The sequence below is a fragment of the Podarcis cretensis genome, assembly GCF_951804945.1.
Source record: "Podarcis cretensis genome assembly, chromosome: 4".
In the NCBI taxonomy this organism is placed as follows: domain Eukaryota; kingdom Metazoa; phylum Chordata; class Lepidosauria; order Squamata; family Lacertidae; genus Podarcis; species Podarcis cretensis.
The window spans coordinates 100,519,655-100,535,492 of NC_137173.1; the positions used below are offsets into that span (position 1 = coordinate 100,519,655).

At 42.5% G+C, this 15,838-nt stretch overlaps 1 protein-coding gene across 6 annotated transcripts in view; it reads right to left on the minus strand.

Moving 5' to 3' along the window:
• LOC307214296 (uncharacterized protein) overlaps positions 1 to 15,838 on the minus strand; it is a 188,150-nt gene that overhangs the window by 80,667 nt on the left and 91,645 nt on the right. For 3 of the 6 annotated variants that reach the window (XR_013837883.1, XR_013837884.1, XR_013837885.1), the window contains exon 4: positions 2,447 to 2,583. The exons of the other annotated variants lie outside the window; for them this stretch is intronic. The gene's annotated coding sequence lies outside the window, so the exon portion shown is untranslated. The remainder of the gene's footprint in view (positions 1 to 2,446; positions 2,584 to 15,838) is intronic. 6 annotated transcript variants of the gene reach the window in all.

A 15,838-nucleotide genomic window follows, 5' to 3' on the forward strand; every position in this document is an offset into this window, starting at 1 on the left:
TTAGGAATTACAGGAAGAGAAATTAATAGAAGTGATTATAAACTTTTTCAATATGCAGTGACTGCGGCAAGAATCTTAATGGCTCAAAAATGGAAACAAGAAGAATTACCAACATTGGAAGAATGGAGACGGAAACTGATGGATTTTGCTGAATTAGATAAACTGACAGGAAAAATTAGATATCAGAAAGATCACAAGTTCACACAGGACTGGAGAAAGTTTACGATTTATTTTGAAAATATTTGTGATGAACAGACAACGCTAGTTGGATTTAAAGAGGCTTTGTGACGTGAAAGGGTATTGTAAGAGGGATAAGAGCTGTAAAGATTAATTAACTGGCAATACAATCATAAAGGAAATGTGAAATAAATTTAAAATTATGAGGATTGTGGAGGGAGCGGGGGGAAGTCCAAAAGAATTTTGTATTATAGTGGATATGAAATGTGTTATTTAAATTTGTAAAAGAAAATTTTCCTAAAAAAATAATAATAATAAAAAATATAATCATTTTTATGCACCTCCCTCATGTTTTTATTTATGTAAACATTGGTTGGAGAATTGCATCACAAAATTCAGATAAGTGCGAATTTCAAAGGATCGCTGTGTTTCAGTTCCCACATCGTTTGGAAAGTGCAGATTTGATAAATGTGGCTTTAAGTGAAAACTGATTCTAATTTCTCCCCCATCTTTACATCCTAACCAAGCATGAATACTTAAGAGAAGGGGGTTGTGGAATATATATATATAATCTCTCTCACACACACCTTTAAGATTGCATTGCAGAAATTGCATAACACTATGTTTGATTGAGCACAAACCTCCCTCGTTCTGTTTTTCATTACATCAGGGCCATTCTAAAAATACCTACTCGGTTCCATGGATATTCATTTTGCATTAACATTAACAGCAAGGGAGCACACATTAATCCAACCCAGAGAAAATAAAACTTAATTACTACACAATTAAAAAAGAAACACAAAATAACTGTGCTCATTATTTTAATTCCTCTGAATTTATTTAAGATCAAAATAAAAACACTGTCTGCTAATCAATCTGTCAAGGAGCCAAGGCAACAGAGAAAATATACGAGTCAGTGAGGAAATGGAATTAAATGCTTACTTACCATCTGGCTTAGTGAACCCCGGCTGGGCACTCTGATACACAAAACCAGCACTTCTCTCCCCCCCCCCCTCTTCTGTCTCATGGCAGCAATTGCTTGCTGTTTCCCCCTGGCACAAAACCATCTCTGATCTGACATCATGCTACAGGTGTAGAGTCTGCTGGTGAGTTCTCCCTGAAGCTCGCACTGGCACTCCACAGGGATGCATGCTAAGTCCATATCTGTATTCGTTGTATACATATGATTGCATTTCATCTGACTCTTCTACTGCAATTATTAAGTTTGCTGATAACACCACCATAATGGGTTTAATTATAGGCGGAGATGAATCTGCATACAGGGGGAGGTTCAAAAGCTATCCACATGGTGCACAGAGAACAATCTGCACTTAAACATTGGCAAGACAAAGGAGATGGTGTTGGACTTTCAGAAGAAGAGAGGGGAGCTAGCCCCGTTGTATATTGGGGGGGGGCTGTGTGGAGAGAGTCTCTTTCTTTAAATTCCTGGGAGTCCATCTTAGTGATGACCTTACTTGGAAGGTCAATACAGCCCAGGTGGTTAGGAAGGCCCAACAGAGACTTCATTTCCTTAGGGTCTTGTGAAAGAACAATGTTAGACAGTAACTGATGATTTCCTTCTACCGGTCCATGATAGAAAGTGTTCTCTCATACTGTATTACGGTGTGGTACACTGGTTTGACCAAACTGCGGGAGGCAGTGGAAGACAGAAGTGCCTGGCGTGCTCTGGTCCATGGGGTCATGAAGAGTCGGACACGACTAAACAACTAAACAACAACAACACTGGTTTGACAGCCATGGACAGAAAGTCCCTACAGAAGGTGGTGAAGACAGCACACGATATCATGGGCTGTCGCCTGAGTCCGCTAGATGTTATCGCAGGAGACCGTTGCCTCAGAAGAGCGAGGAAAATTCTCAGGGATGACTCACACCCTGCAGCACCTTTTTAAACCGGGCAGGAGATATAGAAGCATGATAAGCCGGACCAACAGGTTAAAGAACAGTTTCTACCCATGGGTCATGAGGCTGCTGAATGGATGACAGCAACATTGCAGCCGACATTTGGGGTTGGTGGTCGTACGACAGCACACAGAGTGTAACAAAGACCGAGAGATTGGGGGGGAGGGGAGCTCGCTTAATCTCACTGTAAACAAGTGGTACAGTGACAATAAAGTATTTTATTTCTCCTCTTCATCCCTGTTGGAGAAGCAGAACCTCCTTCAATGAAAAATGAAGCAGTCAACGATCAGTTTCATATGTTACCCATTATTTCAAAGGACTATTTTAATTTAAATTTAATTTTATTTACCTTTAGAGCTCTGAATAGCCAGGAACTGGGTTACTTCAAGAAAGGCCTCCCATATCCATCTAGTAAAGGCTGGGAGTCATCATGTTTCTGGTCAACTTCTGAAACCTCACCAGGCATTATACCGGACCAGGTGTTATCTGAAATCATTTATGTGGGATGGAGTTCCATATACTAGACCCGCACCCAGTGTCCTGGTGGATGCAATCACCTCTCACAATTTCCCCCACCTCCACTCCACCACAGTCTTCCTGTGTTAAGTGGGAAGGGCAGAAAAAAAGATGGTATGTTCAGTGGAATGTGCATACCATCATCACCATTATTGGGGGTTCTTCACAATTGGGAATTCCTGAGTGCAGGAAGACTTCTAATCCCTTTCATCTGAATGTGCTTACACCACCCCTTCAGACTTTCCCACTTAACACAATGAAATCACTTGCAGGGGTGTGGATCGAAAGCATCCTCTGCTACCATTTGTTGGGATTTAGGCTGCTCTGGGGTCACCCGGAGGCCCCCTCCGTCTCCCTGACCTTTCAGAGTGTCCTCCCAGTAAGCACAACTCTGGAATGGTACATCCCTTCATTCCAGTGTGCCCTTCAGCGACAGAAACCAGCTTGATTTATGCACACTAATGTGGCACAGCACAGCAAGAAGAATGAACCATCCGTAGATCTAAACTACTAAACTATCTAAACTACGTATTTATTTACACTATATACAGACACAGAATCATGGCTGTGAACAAAGAAGATGGAAGCGATGCATAATTCCTTCTGTTCCCATGCTTCCAAAGAATGGAATGTCAACAGACAGAGCATGTGATCTAGTAGTCACACACACACTGCAGCATGGGAGAGAATGAAAATCCTGACAGTTTCTGTGTGTGGCCCCATTGCCCTTTAACCACATTTGGAGTGAATGCCTGAAAAGGGTGATCTACCCTCCTGCCAGTGGGGCTTTGCACTGTGGCCATAGTGGAAGGAAAAGAGGCAGGACATTGACCCTGATCTGTCCAGGGCCAGGCTTGATGCTGTCATGCGACAGCAGTGAGACCACCTTGGGAAACAGCAAACTCTGGGCTGACTCAGCCCCAGACCTTCCCACTTGAAGAACAACCCATTTCAACTCTTTCCATTGCCTGTGGCTGGAGGGAATCCTACAAGCAGGCCTGGGGCCTGCCCTTCTATACATCTGGCAGCCAGTGGGAGGCTAGCTTAGTCTGGAGAACTTGGCGGCAGGACACCATCACTCATTCCAAAACCCCTCTCAACCCAGCATAAGCAGGGTTGGACTGCTTGCTTAATCACTTGACAGTAAACCTTATGACTTTGTATGATGAACCTATGGCAAATCTTCAACTATGGGTAAGCACTCACAGTAGGTGGCAGGCAGAAAGATTTCTGGATTTCCTTTTTGATTAAATTCTATGCTATTAGTGTAAATATGGTTGTTCCATGTTAAATAGCTTGGCAGTGAAAACCCCTTTTCCTACATGGGGTTTGCCTTTGGAAGCTTCCTTCCAGATTAGCACCCTTCCCATGGGACCTTCATTCACAAAAAAGAGAAGGAGGGTCAGAAGTCCACTTGACTGCCTCCTCTAACTGATGTTCTAGCTCGATGTTCCATTCCACTTAAAGACCACACCTGCAAGCAGGCAGGACTTAGAGACACCCACTCATAGGCCAGGCTCTCTATCTGGACAGGTCAGGCCTCAGGAGAGATGTACTCGGTGAGCTCATAAAGGCTTACTCGCTGACATTAGGGTCTGGCCTCCCTATCAGGGAGCAGCACCAGATTTAGAATGGTTCCCTGAGCCGAGAGGGCACAATATTATACTTGAGAAGATTCATTTTGGAGCACCAATGTTTGGCCGCGTACAAGGTGGCATATTGTGAAAGATTACTAAAGTCTGCCTGTGCAGGGAGGGAGCAGCCTGGCCTTCAATCAGCGTGGTTATAAAGCCTGTCCTACTGACCAACCTCTCTTGGCCTGGATAGAACAGCTAGCTCAGGGAGGTAGCCCCAACCTTCCAACATTTGGGGAGGGCAAATAGGGACACACAACCCCTCACCATCCCACTGCCCCCACCACGCACCTGCTCTTGCCCACCACTCCCTGCTTTCTTCTTCTCCCTTCTGACCTTCGCTTGCCATGGCCTCCCCCGAGTCAGGTCCAACCCTGGTGACTCATGTCAGGGTGCCAGTCTTAAATGGAAAAAGCCCAGAACTAAGTTTAAGATATTAACGGATGTGAAAGAAAGAGGGGGCTTTGCCCTGCCAGACCTAAAGTTGTATTATGAAGCCGCAGCTTTCTGCTGGCTAAAAGATTGGCTACTTCTCGAAAACACTGACGTATTGGACTTGGAAGGTTTCAATAACGCTTTTGGTTGGCATGCATACTTATGGTATGACAAGGTTAAGATCAATAAGGCCTTTAAGAACCATATTGTCAGAAAAGCAGTGTTTAATGTCTGGACAAAATATAAAGACTTATTGGAAAACAAAACTCCAAGGTGGCTTTCACCTCTGGAAGCTAAGGCCCGAAAAAGACCCAATATGGAGGCCAAATGGCCAAAATATTGGGAAATACTAGAAAAAGATGGAGACAATTGGAAATTGCGGAGTTTGGAGAAATTAAAGGATAAAGTGCGAGACTGGTTACACTACGCTCAGATTAAAGAAGTTTTTAAAAATGACAAAAAGTTAGGGTTCCAGGTGGAGAAATCGAAATTGGAAACAGAACTGTTAGAACCTAAGACTAAGGTACTTTCAAGAATGTATAACTTGCTGTTAAAATGGAACACACAGGACGAAACGGTTAAATCGGCTATGATAAAGTGGGCACAGGATATTGGGTATAATATCATGTTTGATGACTGGGAAAGGTTGTGGACCACTGGGTTGAACTTCACTGCTTGTAACGCTTTGAAGGAAAATGTAATGAAAATGATATATAGATGGTACATGACCCCAGTTAAACTTGCCAAAATATACCACCTGTCTGATAATAAATGTTGGAAATGTAAAGAAAATGAAGGAACATTCTTTCACCTCTGGTGGACGTGCCCTAAAGTGAAGGCTTTCTGGGAAATGATATATAATGAGTTGAAAAAGGTATTTAAGTATACCTTCCTTAAGAAACCAGAGGCCTTTCTTCTGGGTATTGTCGGCCAGAGGGTGATAAAGAAGGACAGAACTTTTTTCTTGTATGCAACAACGGCAGCAAGGATACTCATCGCTAAATATTGGAAAACCCAAGATCTACCCACACTGGAAGAATGGCAGATGCAACTGATAGACTATATGGAACTGGCTGAGATGACCGGCAGAATCCGAGACCTGGGAGAGGAGAGGGTTGAAGAAGATTGGAAGAAATTCAAGATTTACCTACAAAAATATTGTAATTTGGTTGAATGTTAATAAGGATGCTAGATCATAAACAATTGAGCAACACTAAAATAGTTGGAATTAGGATGATAAGTGAGATTGAGGAAAATATAATTTTTTTGGAGAATTATTAATTATATTTAAACGAGCGGGACATAAGAACGCAAACAAGTTGATAAATTGCTGGCAAAAATTTATAATGATGTAAGTGGGAGTGGGAGACGTGAGGGAGTCCAAAGAAGTTATGAAACTATGTTATGAAATATGTTACATTGTTTACTAATTTTGCATTGGTATTTAAAAATCTCAATAAAATATTATTTAAAAAAAAATTAAATGGAACATTCCTGGATGCAAGCAGGGATTGGCTTCTGTGATCCAGGATGTCCCACTTAAAAGGGGACAGTTGTGGGGTATGGGAGCCAGCCAGCCTGGCCTTAGAGACCACTTACATAGAGGGCCTACTATGATGTCAATTTCAAAGGAATCTTGTGGTGAGACACCCTCTATTCGGCAGTATTCCACCTGCTCTTACAAGTTTTGGCAAGTTGAAAGGGGATTAAGGGCCATGAGGAGATGTGATTTGGCAAAGCCAATAGAGGGAAAGCAGTAAATCTTTTGAAAAATGAAAGTAATTGTGATATATTCCTCATCATGATGAACAGTGGAGAGTTTTCATAATTACTAGTTCTCGTTTGGTGCTTCCCAGACAAAACAGGTTTGCTCATTAAAATAAATTAAGTTCGTGAAATCAACTTCCCAGTGGATCATAACCACGACCCTGCCCAGAGATCTTTCCATTTGAGTTATAGCACTATATGTGCAAAACATATGTTTTAGAACATGTCGAGGCATTGGGGGCCTGTTCCGTTTTTGTTACGTTCTCGCAACAGCTTAATTAGTTCATTTTTAAAAAGAAAAAGAAGCCCCCCCCCCCAATTACAGAAGTTTAAGTGGTGCTATAGTGAAATCTGGCATGAGACAATTGAGATTGTTGTATATGAACAAATGAAAGAGGACTCTATTGTACAGTGGTACCTCTGGTTAAGAACTTAATTCGTTCCGGAGCTCCATTCTTAACCTGAAACCGTTCTTAACCTGAGGTACCACTTTAGCTCATGGGGCCTCCTGCTGCTGCCTCACAATTTCTGTTCTCATCGTGAGGTAAAGTTCTTAACCCGAGATACTACTTCCGGGTTAGAGGAGTCTGTAACCTGAAGCGTTTGCAACCTGAGGTACCACTGTAATGGAGGGGTCAGAAGGGTCTTGGCATACAGCCTGGCAAAAAATCCTCACAACAATATGCTATAACAGTGGCTCCCAAAATCCCCTATCCTCCGCCATGGACCACTTGGAAATTCCTGGGAGTCTTGGTGAACCACTTAATGGTTTTTACTCCTGTTGTAGCAACTGTAATGCACCGTGCTGGATAATTCGTGTTTTCATTGCTTATTTCATTGATTTCTATTAATTTACCAGCTCCTGGGTTTTTTCTGGTTCTTAATCTTTTCCACTCCTTTCAAGTCACTTTCTCCTGCTCTGTCTTTCACACACCTAATCTTTTCCACTCCACTCAAGTGCTTCTCTCCCCGCCTTCACTTCTGGTCCATCCTGCTCATCTTGTGGGTAGACCACTGGCTTCTGAGAGTGATTCAGCAGCTGCAGCTTCCACCATTCCCAGCCCCTGTCCCTGCCATTCTTCACAGACGTGCTGTGGACCACTTGGGTGAAGGAGTTCACAGGCCCCTGTGCTAGAGGAAAAGAACAGGACATGGCTATCTCCCTGCTGTGAGCTTCCCATGGTGTCCAACTAGTTAGTGGTAGAAACTGAGGGGCTGAACCAGAAGCCAAAAAATACATTTCCATGGCCTGTAAGCTGAAGCTCAACTCTAGAACATGCATTTAAACAAGTTGTATGAGGCAGCCGAACAGTGCTTTGCTGTCTCCGTATGTTGAAAAATGAGAAATAATTGGCCCACAATGCAGCAGCAGACAAGGAAAACTGGCCAAGAAAGGATGTCACTTGGTTTTTTTTTGGTTTTTGGTTTTTGTCTGGAGACAATCATAGAAGTGATTACAAATTGCAACAGGCAAGGTTTTGTAAGTACATTTCTGATAGGGTGGCTAATTAAATTGGCTCCCTCAGTCATCAGCATTAAACAGTTCATTAAGTGTGTTTCATCAAGGAAAAATGAAAAGCAAATAGATAAAAGAAATGTTCATGTGTCTTCTTCACTTGATAGAGGGGTGTATTTTTTTGACCCATATGGAGTGGCTTCTAGAAGTGTCTTCCTTTGTTAATTTTGGTGCCCTTTTTGTATGGCTATTTATTAGATACCATTCAAAACCCACACAAACTGTTATGCAAAACAGAGGAGAGTGGGGCAGGGGAAGAAATAAGGCAGGTGCAGATGGCTGATTTAACTCTCTAATGAACCAGCAAACCAGCATTAAGCTGAGCTTTCTCCACAGGACTGGCAGAAGCCTCGCTCGTTTCAATGTTTTCTGTTTGGGTTTTTTTATATATATTTTTTGCATCAGCAGAGTGCTTTGATTTTCTGGCAAACAAACAAATAAATAAATAAATAAATAAACAAACAGGAATCTCAAAAGCTCCTGCTTCATGAGAGGATCACATAGAGTGTCCTCTCAGGCTTTTACTCTTCAGAGTTGAGTTTTCAAAGCGAAACTTCAGCTAAAATAATGAAAGAGAGACAGACAGAGAGAAAAGGGAAATTGAGCACACCCTGAGCTGCCTACCTCATCTCCTTCTGGAGTTTTCCTATCTAATGATCTCAGCCAACATTCAGGCTCAGCTGGTAAATTAGAGCCAGCTGTTCCCTGTAAGCCCTTTCACCAGCAGTGCTTCCCCAAAAGACCCTTGAAACCATTGCAATATACTTTATCTTATCCAGAGACATTGACCAGGCATTGTGGTACAAGAGGGAGAGTTGGGAGGTGGCAGGGAAGTGTGAATGCTCTGGTGAGAGCACTGGGTTGGCTCTGCTGCGATATCTGTGCCGCAGCAGCCTTCTCATCACCTCATCCCACCTTGCCGGTAACTTGTAGTGATACCTGTGCTGGGAGGCCAGGTAAGCACCACCACCCTTCCCCGCCATTCACTCCTGTTTAGAAGCTCATCCACTCATTACACTAAACTCAGGTACAACCTGTCTCAACACATGGACTAGGACTAGGAGGACCGGGGTGCAAATCCCCACTCGGTTATGAAGCTCACTGGGTGACCTTGGGCCAGTCACTTGTGACTCTCCCCCTTAGCAAGTCCCATGGAACTCAATGGGAATTCATCTGAGTAGACATGTGCTTGTGCAGCATATGTGGACAGCACCAATTCTCACACTAGGGATCATTAACAAAGTCCCCTTGCAAAGCTGGCAGGGTGAAAAACAGCCAAACTGCTTTTAGTAGTGCAGCAGAGGGAACTGCAGCAGGAGTCGCTTGTCTTCTTCCTCCCCCTGCCCTTGAATAGTCTCGAAGGCTCTTTTCTTTCATTGGGATGCTGTATCCATTACTTGTCAATAACCTGTTCTGCACCAGGTTTCTGAAGGTGACTATGTTAGTAAGCTGCCCCTATCAGTTTTCTTTATATATAAAAAAGTAGGAATATTTTATCTCACAATAGATTTGGCTTGACTTACTATAGAGCAGGTGCAACTCAAACTCAACTATTTGTTATAGCGAGTTATGAGGGAAATGGATCGGAAGCAGTTCCATGGGGTTTTGTATCCATACACACACACACACACACACACACACACACACACGTATGTATGTATATGCACTGGAGAGAAGATTATTTTGCCCTTGTCAGACTTTACTATTTAAGCTCTAGAGATGCAAGTGGGTGGAAGAAATCCACTGTACTCCAGTGCATGTTAACCAGTTTTCTTATATGCCCTCCCCTACCAAAAGGCAAAACAGATATAACGTTCCTTTATTTTTCCAGGTGGGGAAAGGGGACCAGCAAATTGGACTTGCAGCAAAGCATACAAACACACACCCTGGTCTCAATGCACTTGCAGATATAGTTATATCAAGCTTCTTTTGTGTAGTGCTTTGTGAATATGAGGGTCTTTGCATATGAGCCCATTTAGGATTCCCCCCCCCCCCCCCCGCTGATCTCTCAGTGTGTACATGTGCTCCATAATATAAATAGGAAGAGATTCAAATTAAGACACAGCAGCAAGAATTCTATTGGAAGATGCAAGAACTACCTACTCTGGAGGAATGGCAAACAAAGGTAATGGACTTTATGGGACTGGCTGAGATGACGGGCAGAATTCGTGACCAGGGGAAGGAGACAGTGGAAGAGGACTGGAAGAAATTTAAAATATACCTTAAAAACTATTGTAATATTGAGGAATGCTAAGATGTCAGGGGGTAAGAAGCAGAGAATTGCAGTTGTAACTAATAAGCTAAAGGAAACTTAATGAAAGGGAATTAGGATAATTGACTAAAGGGTTGCTAAAGAATCACTAAACAAGGATGCAGGGATGGGGAGGTATGGGGAAGTCAAAAGAAAGAAGGGAATGAAAATATAATCTTGAAGTTATATTGGTTTAAATGTTTTGTATGTTTTTGTTTGTGTTTTGAATTTTTTGTTTTTCTGTTTTGTATTGTTTCTATTATGTTTGGAAAACGAATAAAAATTATTTAAAAAAAAAACAAATTAAGAGAAGGAAACCTTTGTGTTATTTTTGTTTTTTTGAAAAAATGGATAGTAAACTGTGGGCATGGTCTAATTCTGGAATGATTCGTAGAAAATATAGCTAAACTGGAATTCAGGAATGGAAAGAAGCAGGAATGTCTGGTGGGGAGGGGAGGGGCTGTGAACAGCATTGCTGCATGGGATGCCAGAGCATCCAAACCACTCAAACTTCATCTCTTCTCTTCCCTACCCTTCACCATCTTGGGACATGGTAGCACTGCCACTTCTGAGGCCAGGTCCATGGTTCTGTTTCTCCCTGCCAGCCTTTCTTGATATACCACAAAAATAAATAAAGCACAACACCAGGCAACACACTCATCTCCACGTCCAGGTCACATTGCATTGAACCATTATGTCTCTGGGTGGAGAGAAGTGTTATGTGTGGCATTGGGAATTAAGAAGAAGAAGAGTTGGGATTTGATATCCTGCCTTTCACTCCCTTTAAGGAGTCTCAAAGCGGCTAACAATCTCCTTTCCCTTCCTCCCCCACAACAAACACTCTGTGAGGTCAGTGAGGCTGAGAGACTTCAGAGAAGTGTGACTGGCCCAAGGTCACCCAGCAGCTGCATGTGGAGGAGTGGAGACGCGAACCCGGTTCACCAGATTACGAGACTACTGCTCTTAACCACTACACCACACTGGCTTTCTTCTCCCTTATAAGACTGACATTACATTGTGATTTCATGTTCCATGTGATTTTGCCGTTGGAGATGATGGGAATACACACAACGCGATAACATTGTGAAATGGGGTAGCTGGGCATTACAGTGAAGAGAACTCAAAATAAAATAGAAAAATTGGTTAATTGCTATGTAGTGCATAATCCGTAGTAGATGTTAAAAGCCCCACTGAGAGGATATATCATGTTGTCCAAACAGGCAAAGCCATGTAACTTAAATCTTTCACAAGGATGCAGTCTGGGTCACAGAGTGGAAGATTTTCTAATTGTGTTGTTTTTGAAGACAGACCTGCATTTTAAGTGTTTGAACCTACTGCTATAAGACAGATAACACTGAATTGTTAATGCTAAAGATGTGAATCCAAATTAGGAAGAGGGTTTAAGAGGAGCCTGTTCCTCTGTGCAATCCATAGGCTTTTAAAAATACATCAGTTACCAAATAAAAAATGTTCATTCATGTTGTAAACTAGAGGGAATCAATGTTGGCTCATCAGCTATGTGCGACTCAAATCCAGACATTTTAATGAGGCATCGGGGTAAAGGCAATAATCTGGTCACTGAAGCAAATAAATTCCCCCCCGTGAGTTCAAATCAGTAGAAAGGTCTGGATACTTTTTTTAATGCAGCAAAGATTAACCAAAGGGGATTTTCGCATTGTCTTTTAAGTGATAAAATCTTTATAAGTTGTGTGTGAGTGTGACCATCATCCATGGGCAAGCATGCATAAAGAGGTTAATTACTATTATCTCCCCATACCTGTCTACATATAGCATGCAATAAATAGCCATGGCAGAAACAGGTATTTCAGAAGTGGCTGCTATTCATTCCATTGCTAGAGCAACTGGTGGGGAACAGCATTCTTCCCTGTGGCATTGGGAGGGGCACTGTTGGAAACAAAAGACTGAATGGGATGGATCTTTAGTTTGGCCCAGTAGGGCTCCTCGTAGTCGGTGCATATAACTCTTAGGTTGCAATCCTCTATCCATTTACTTGGGGGAAAGTGTGGAAGGATCTTTCAGTTTCAGTCCCCAACCCCATTTCTCATTTTTGCAACCTTAAATTCAGTTCAACACATTTCTGCAGCAGTGTGTGTGTGTGTTTTAATGCTCATGAAAAACCACCAGCATTTTGGTGCATGTCCTCAAAATCTGCTCTTGCTGGTTCCCCAAACCCTCTGGAACAGATTCTGAGGAAGCTGCACCGAGAAGAGGAAGGCAAACTTCCATTGCCCATGTTTTGCCAGCTTCTTCGCAAAACTATCATCGGGGACTTTGTAAAAAGAACCTTTCTGAAATCAAGATACACTACACCCATAGCATTTCTCTGACCCCCCAAGTTTGTAACCCTATAAAAGCATGACAAAGCATGCTTGTGTCTTTCTGCATGTGTAGGCAATTACTTTCCACAGTGCATGTGTGCAGTAAACATATATGTGCCAAGATGCTTCACACATGGAAATGTACAGTATGTATGAGATACATGCAATTTCTTATAGGTGTTTCTATGCAGAACTTATCTGAAGCTGTATTTTGGATTGCATCTGTACTGTAATTCTACTGACTTCAGTAGCTTGTGTTCAGATTAGATTTATATTGTATCTGAAATTGAAATAATGTAATCAATACTCTTGAAGATTCTCTTGACAACCACAATTTGTTTGGCCTTTCCCCATTTCATTTATGAGTTACTGATCATGGCAAAGTGGTAGAGAAGACAGAAATCAGATCGTCATCAAAACGAATCAGGTATATCAAAATAAAATTTCCTTCTGCATTGAAATGATATATCATACAGTTTTAAGAATTTTATATATAACTTGGCAGTCTCGTATCACGGCCAGGATTTCAAGCAGTTAATAATCCAGAGTGTTATAAAAGGTCATCTTGGAAACATATTAACTGTACTCCCATTTTAAATTCCAGTAGATGAAATGTATGTTATTACGCAAGAAGAATACGGGTCTGTGAACATTTTGGGGATAATTTCTTTCCTTTCTGTATGATTTATATGCATGCACAGGGATAACTTAATTCGCAAGAGATGTGCAAGTAATTTATTTTCCAGCCACTGAACTAAAACTGGACAATAATTTATCTGACTTTTAGTGTGGGGTTGCAGCCAAAGCAGAAATGACATTGAATGATAATCGAAGAGTTGCCATTTTGCTGTTTATCTTTGGCTCAGGGCACTTACGTATTTTCTTTGCAAAGCCAAATTACTCTCTCCCCCACTTTTTTTTTTTTTAACGTGCATGCAGAGAACAGATTTCCCTGGTCAGATATTTAATGGAAACCAAATGAGCAATAGTCATTGTTGACTATTTTTACTTCAATTGGACAGCTCGAGAACTGCAATAAAAAAAAAAGAGGAGGGAAATTACTACAGCACTATCACGTACCTAGTACGACTAAACGCTCAACCTCTTTTTTGCCACTCCACATAATCAACATATTTCATTCTGTGTAGAATTCAATTTTCAGTGCCTTGCAGTTTGGAAACAAAGTGCTTCAAATTGCGCGCACTCTCTCTCTCTCGTTCTGATTTTTACCAATTAGATTGAAAATATGCCTTTCCACTAGAGCGATATTACTTGATACTGAATGACAAGAGAGGCCTCTACATTGTCTTCATCTTACATGTGTCAGAAAGAGCTTTGGATACTAAAAAAATGTGTGTGTGTACCATCCTGGCTTTGATTAACACACTGCGATTGCAGCACCTGAGGTTGTGTGATGGATAAGTCTTTATCGAAGGCCAGAATTTCACCTATCCAGTATTCAGCAGGGAGTTGGGGCCTGATTCTCCCTTTCCCACCAGCTGATCGGTAGAATCCCAGCTTCCTTTAAAGAGTTATGTCAGGGATAGCCAACCTGGTACCTTCCAGATAATGGGGACTCCAACTCCCATCAGCCCCAGTTGATGGGGCTAATGGTCAAGGATGATGGAAGCTGTAGTTCAACAGCATTTGTGGGGATCACCCTGGCTTCCACATATATGCACACAGAAGCCTAATGGAAAGGGTTTATGTTGTCCATTCTCTCCCCCTCACCCCATGTATAAATGGTTCTTATTCTGCCTTATCAGATCCCTTGTCACCCCAGGTTAGGGCTAAGTGTTTGATCTCAAATCAAGTAATATATGCTTAGGATCAAGGCACTGGTTTGCTACAATTTGATGCAAAATTGAATAACCACGCCATTATGTAGAACTTTGAAGCAGGAGTAGTCAAGTCTTCTATCATTAAAGATCCTGTTCCTCTGAGAGGATCTACAAGGGAACACATGCTGGAGATAGCAATGGGGGCGGTCAGTGCCACATCACTTACAGAATGTAAGAGAGAGAAAATGAAGTGAGGCAATGAACTTTTAAGATCACCACTACCAGACGTATCTTTTCTTTCCACATATTCTTCAACCATCCATACACATACACACACTTCTCCCAACCCAGACAAACACAAAACCACCCCTTCAGCACAGCTCCATGCTTTCAAAGCACCCTGTCCTCTCTACTCAGGTGCAGGTCCTCCTCACTTGGAAAGTTTTTTTCTTTTAGAAAAAAATTGAATCTGCTTGTATCTGCCAGGATTATGTTCCTCAAGCTCTGTGTGGCCTCCACCTTTCATGGCCTGAAAGCAAAGGAGGAGAGCAGTGGCATACCTTGGGGTCCCAAATGTCATTGTGGCCCAGTGCAATGCCAAAATTCAGCCCATGTCCCTGTTATAAAATCTTAATTGGCACTGGCTAATTGCTTTATGGCCCCAATTAGCCCCAGTTTATAGCGGTCCGGCACACTTCTTAGCCAAGCTGCGCCGACCTTCTTCTCTCCGGTTTCGCCTTGCAGAGTAAAAAACACAGCGGAAAAAAACTGTTACTGCTTGCTTAGATCCAAACATACCAAGCTCTTGTGTGTCCAAATTTATCAGTTCTTTATTGCAGCAAAATATTTACAGCTCAGCATTTCTCAGATTCTCCTGGACTGCTAGCATTCATGGCTGCCTCCTGCCTCCGTCTCTCTCAGGCAGCAGACACACAACAGTGAGGAACGACTCCTCCCTCTTTCTGAATCACGTGACAGGAATTGAGGGACATCACACAGAACTCTTTAACCCTATGAGTTCTGAAAACACTAACACCCCCTCTTCCCTCCATTCCTGAGGTGATTTGTGGATGTACCTTTGCAGACCTCTGTGAGATCAATCCCTTCCCCAATGCCTTGCGCCCTCTCCTGGCATCCCTGTCAGGCATCTGTGGAACATCCTCACAACTCTCAGATTCGCACTGTGCGAAACCTACCCACGCACCTGTGGCCTGATACCTCTCAGGTGGAATACCCTTCGTTGTGCGACTTGACCGTCTGGGCACAAACTCAGGCACTTCCTCTGACTCACTGTGGTCAGCAGGTGTGTCCTCTGCATCCCGGGATTCCCCCTCTGACTTAAAGCGTCTTCGAATCCTTTGCATTACCCTCACAGGAGAACTAGGCTCACTCTTGGGCTCTCTTTTTACAACTTGTGGAGATGCCCCATCCTGCTCCTGACTTTGGTCAGTGAGCTGATCGTCATCAGCAGACTCAGCCTCTCCTTCCTCCTCATCAGAACC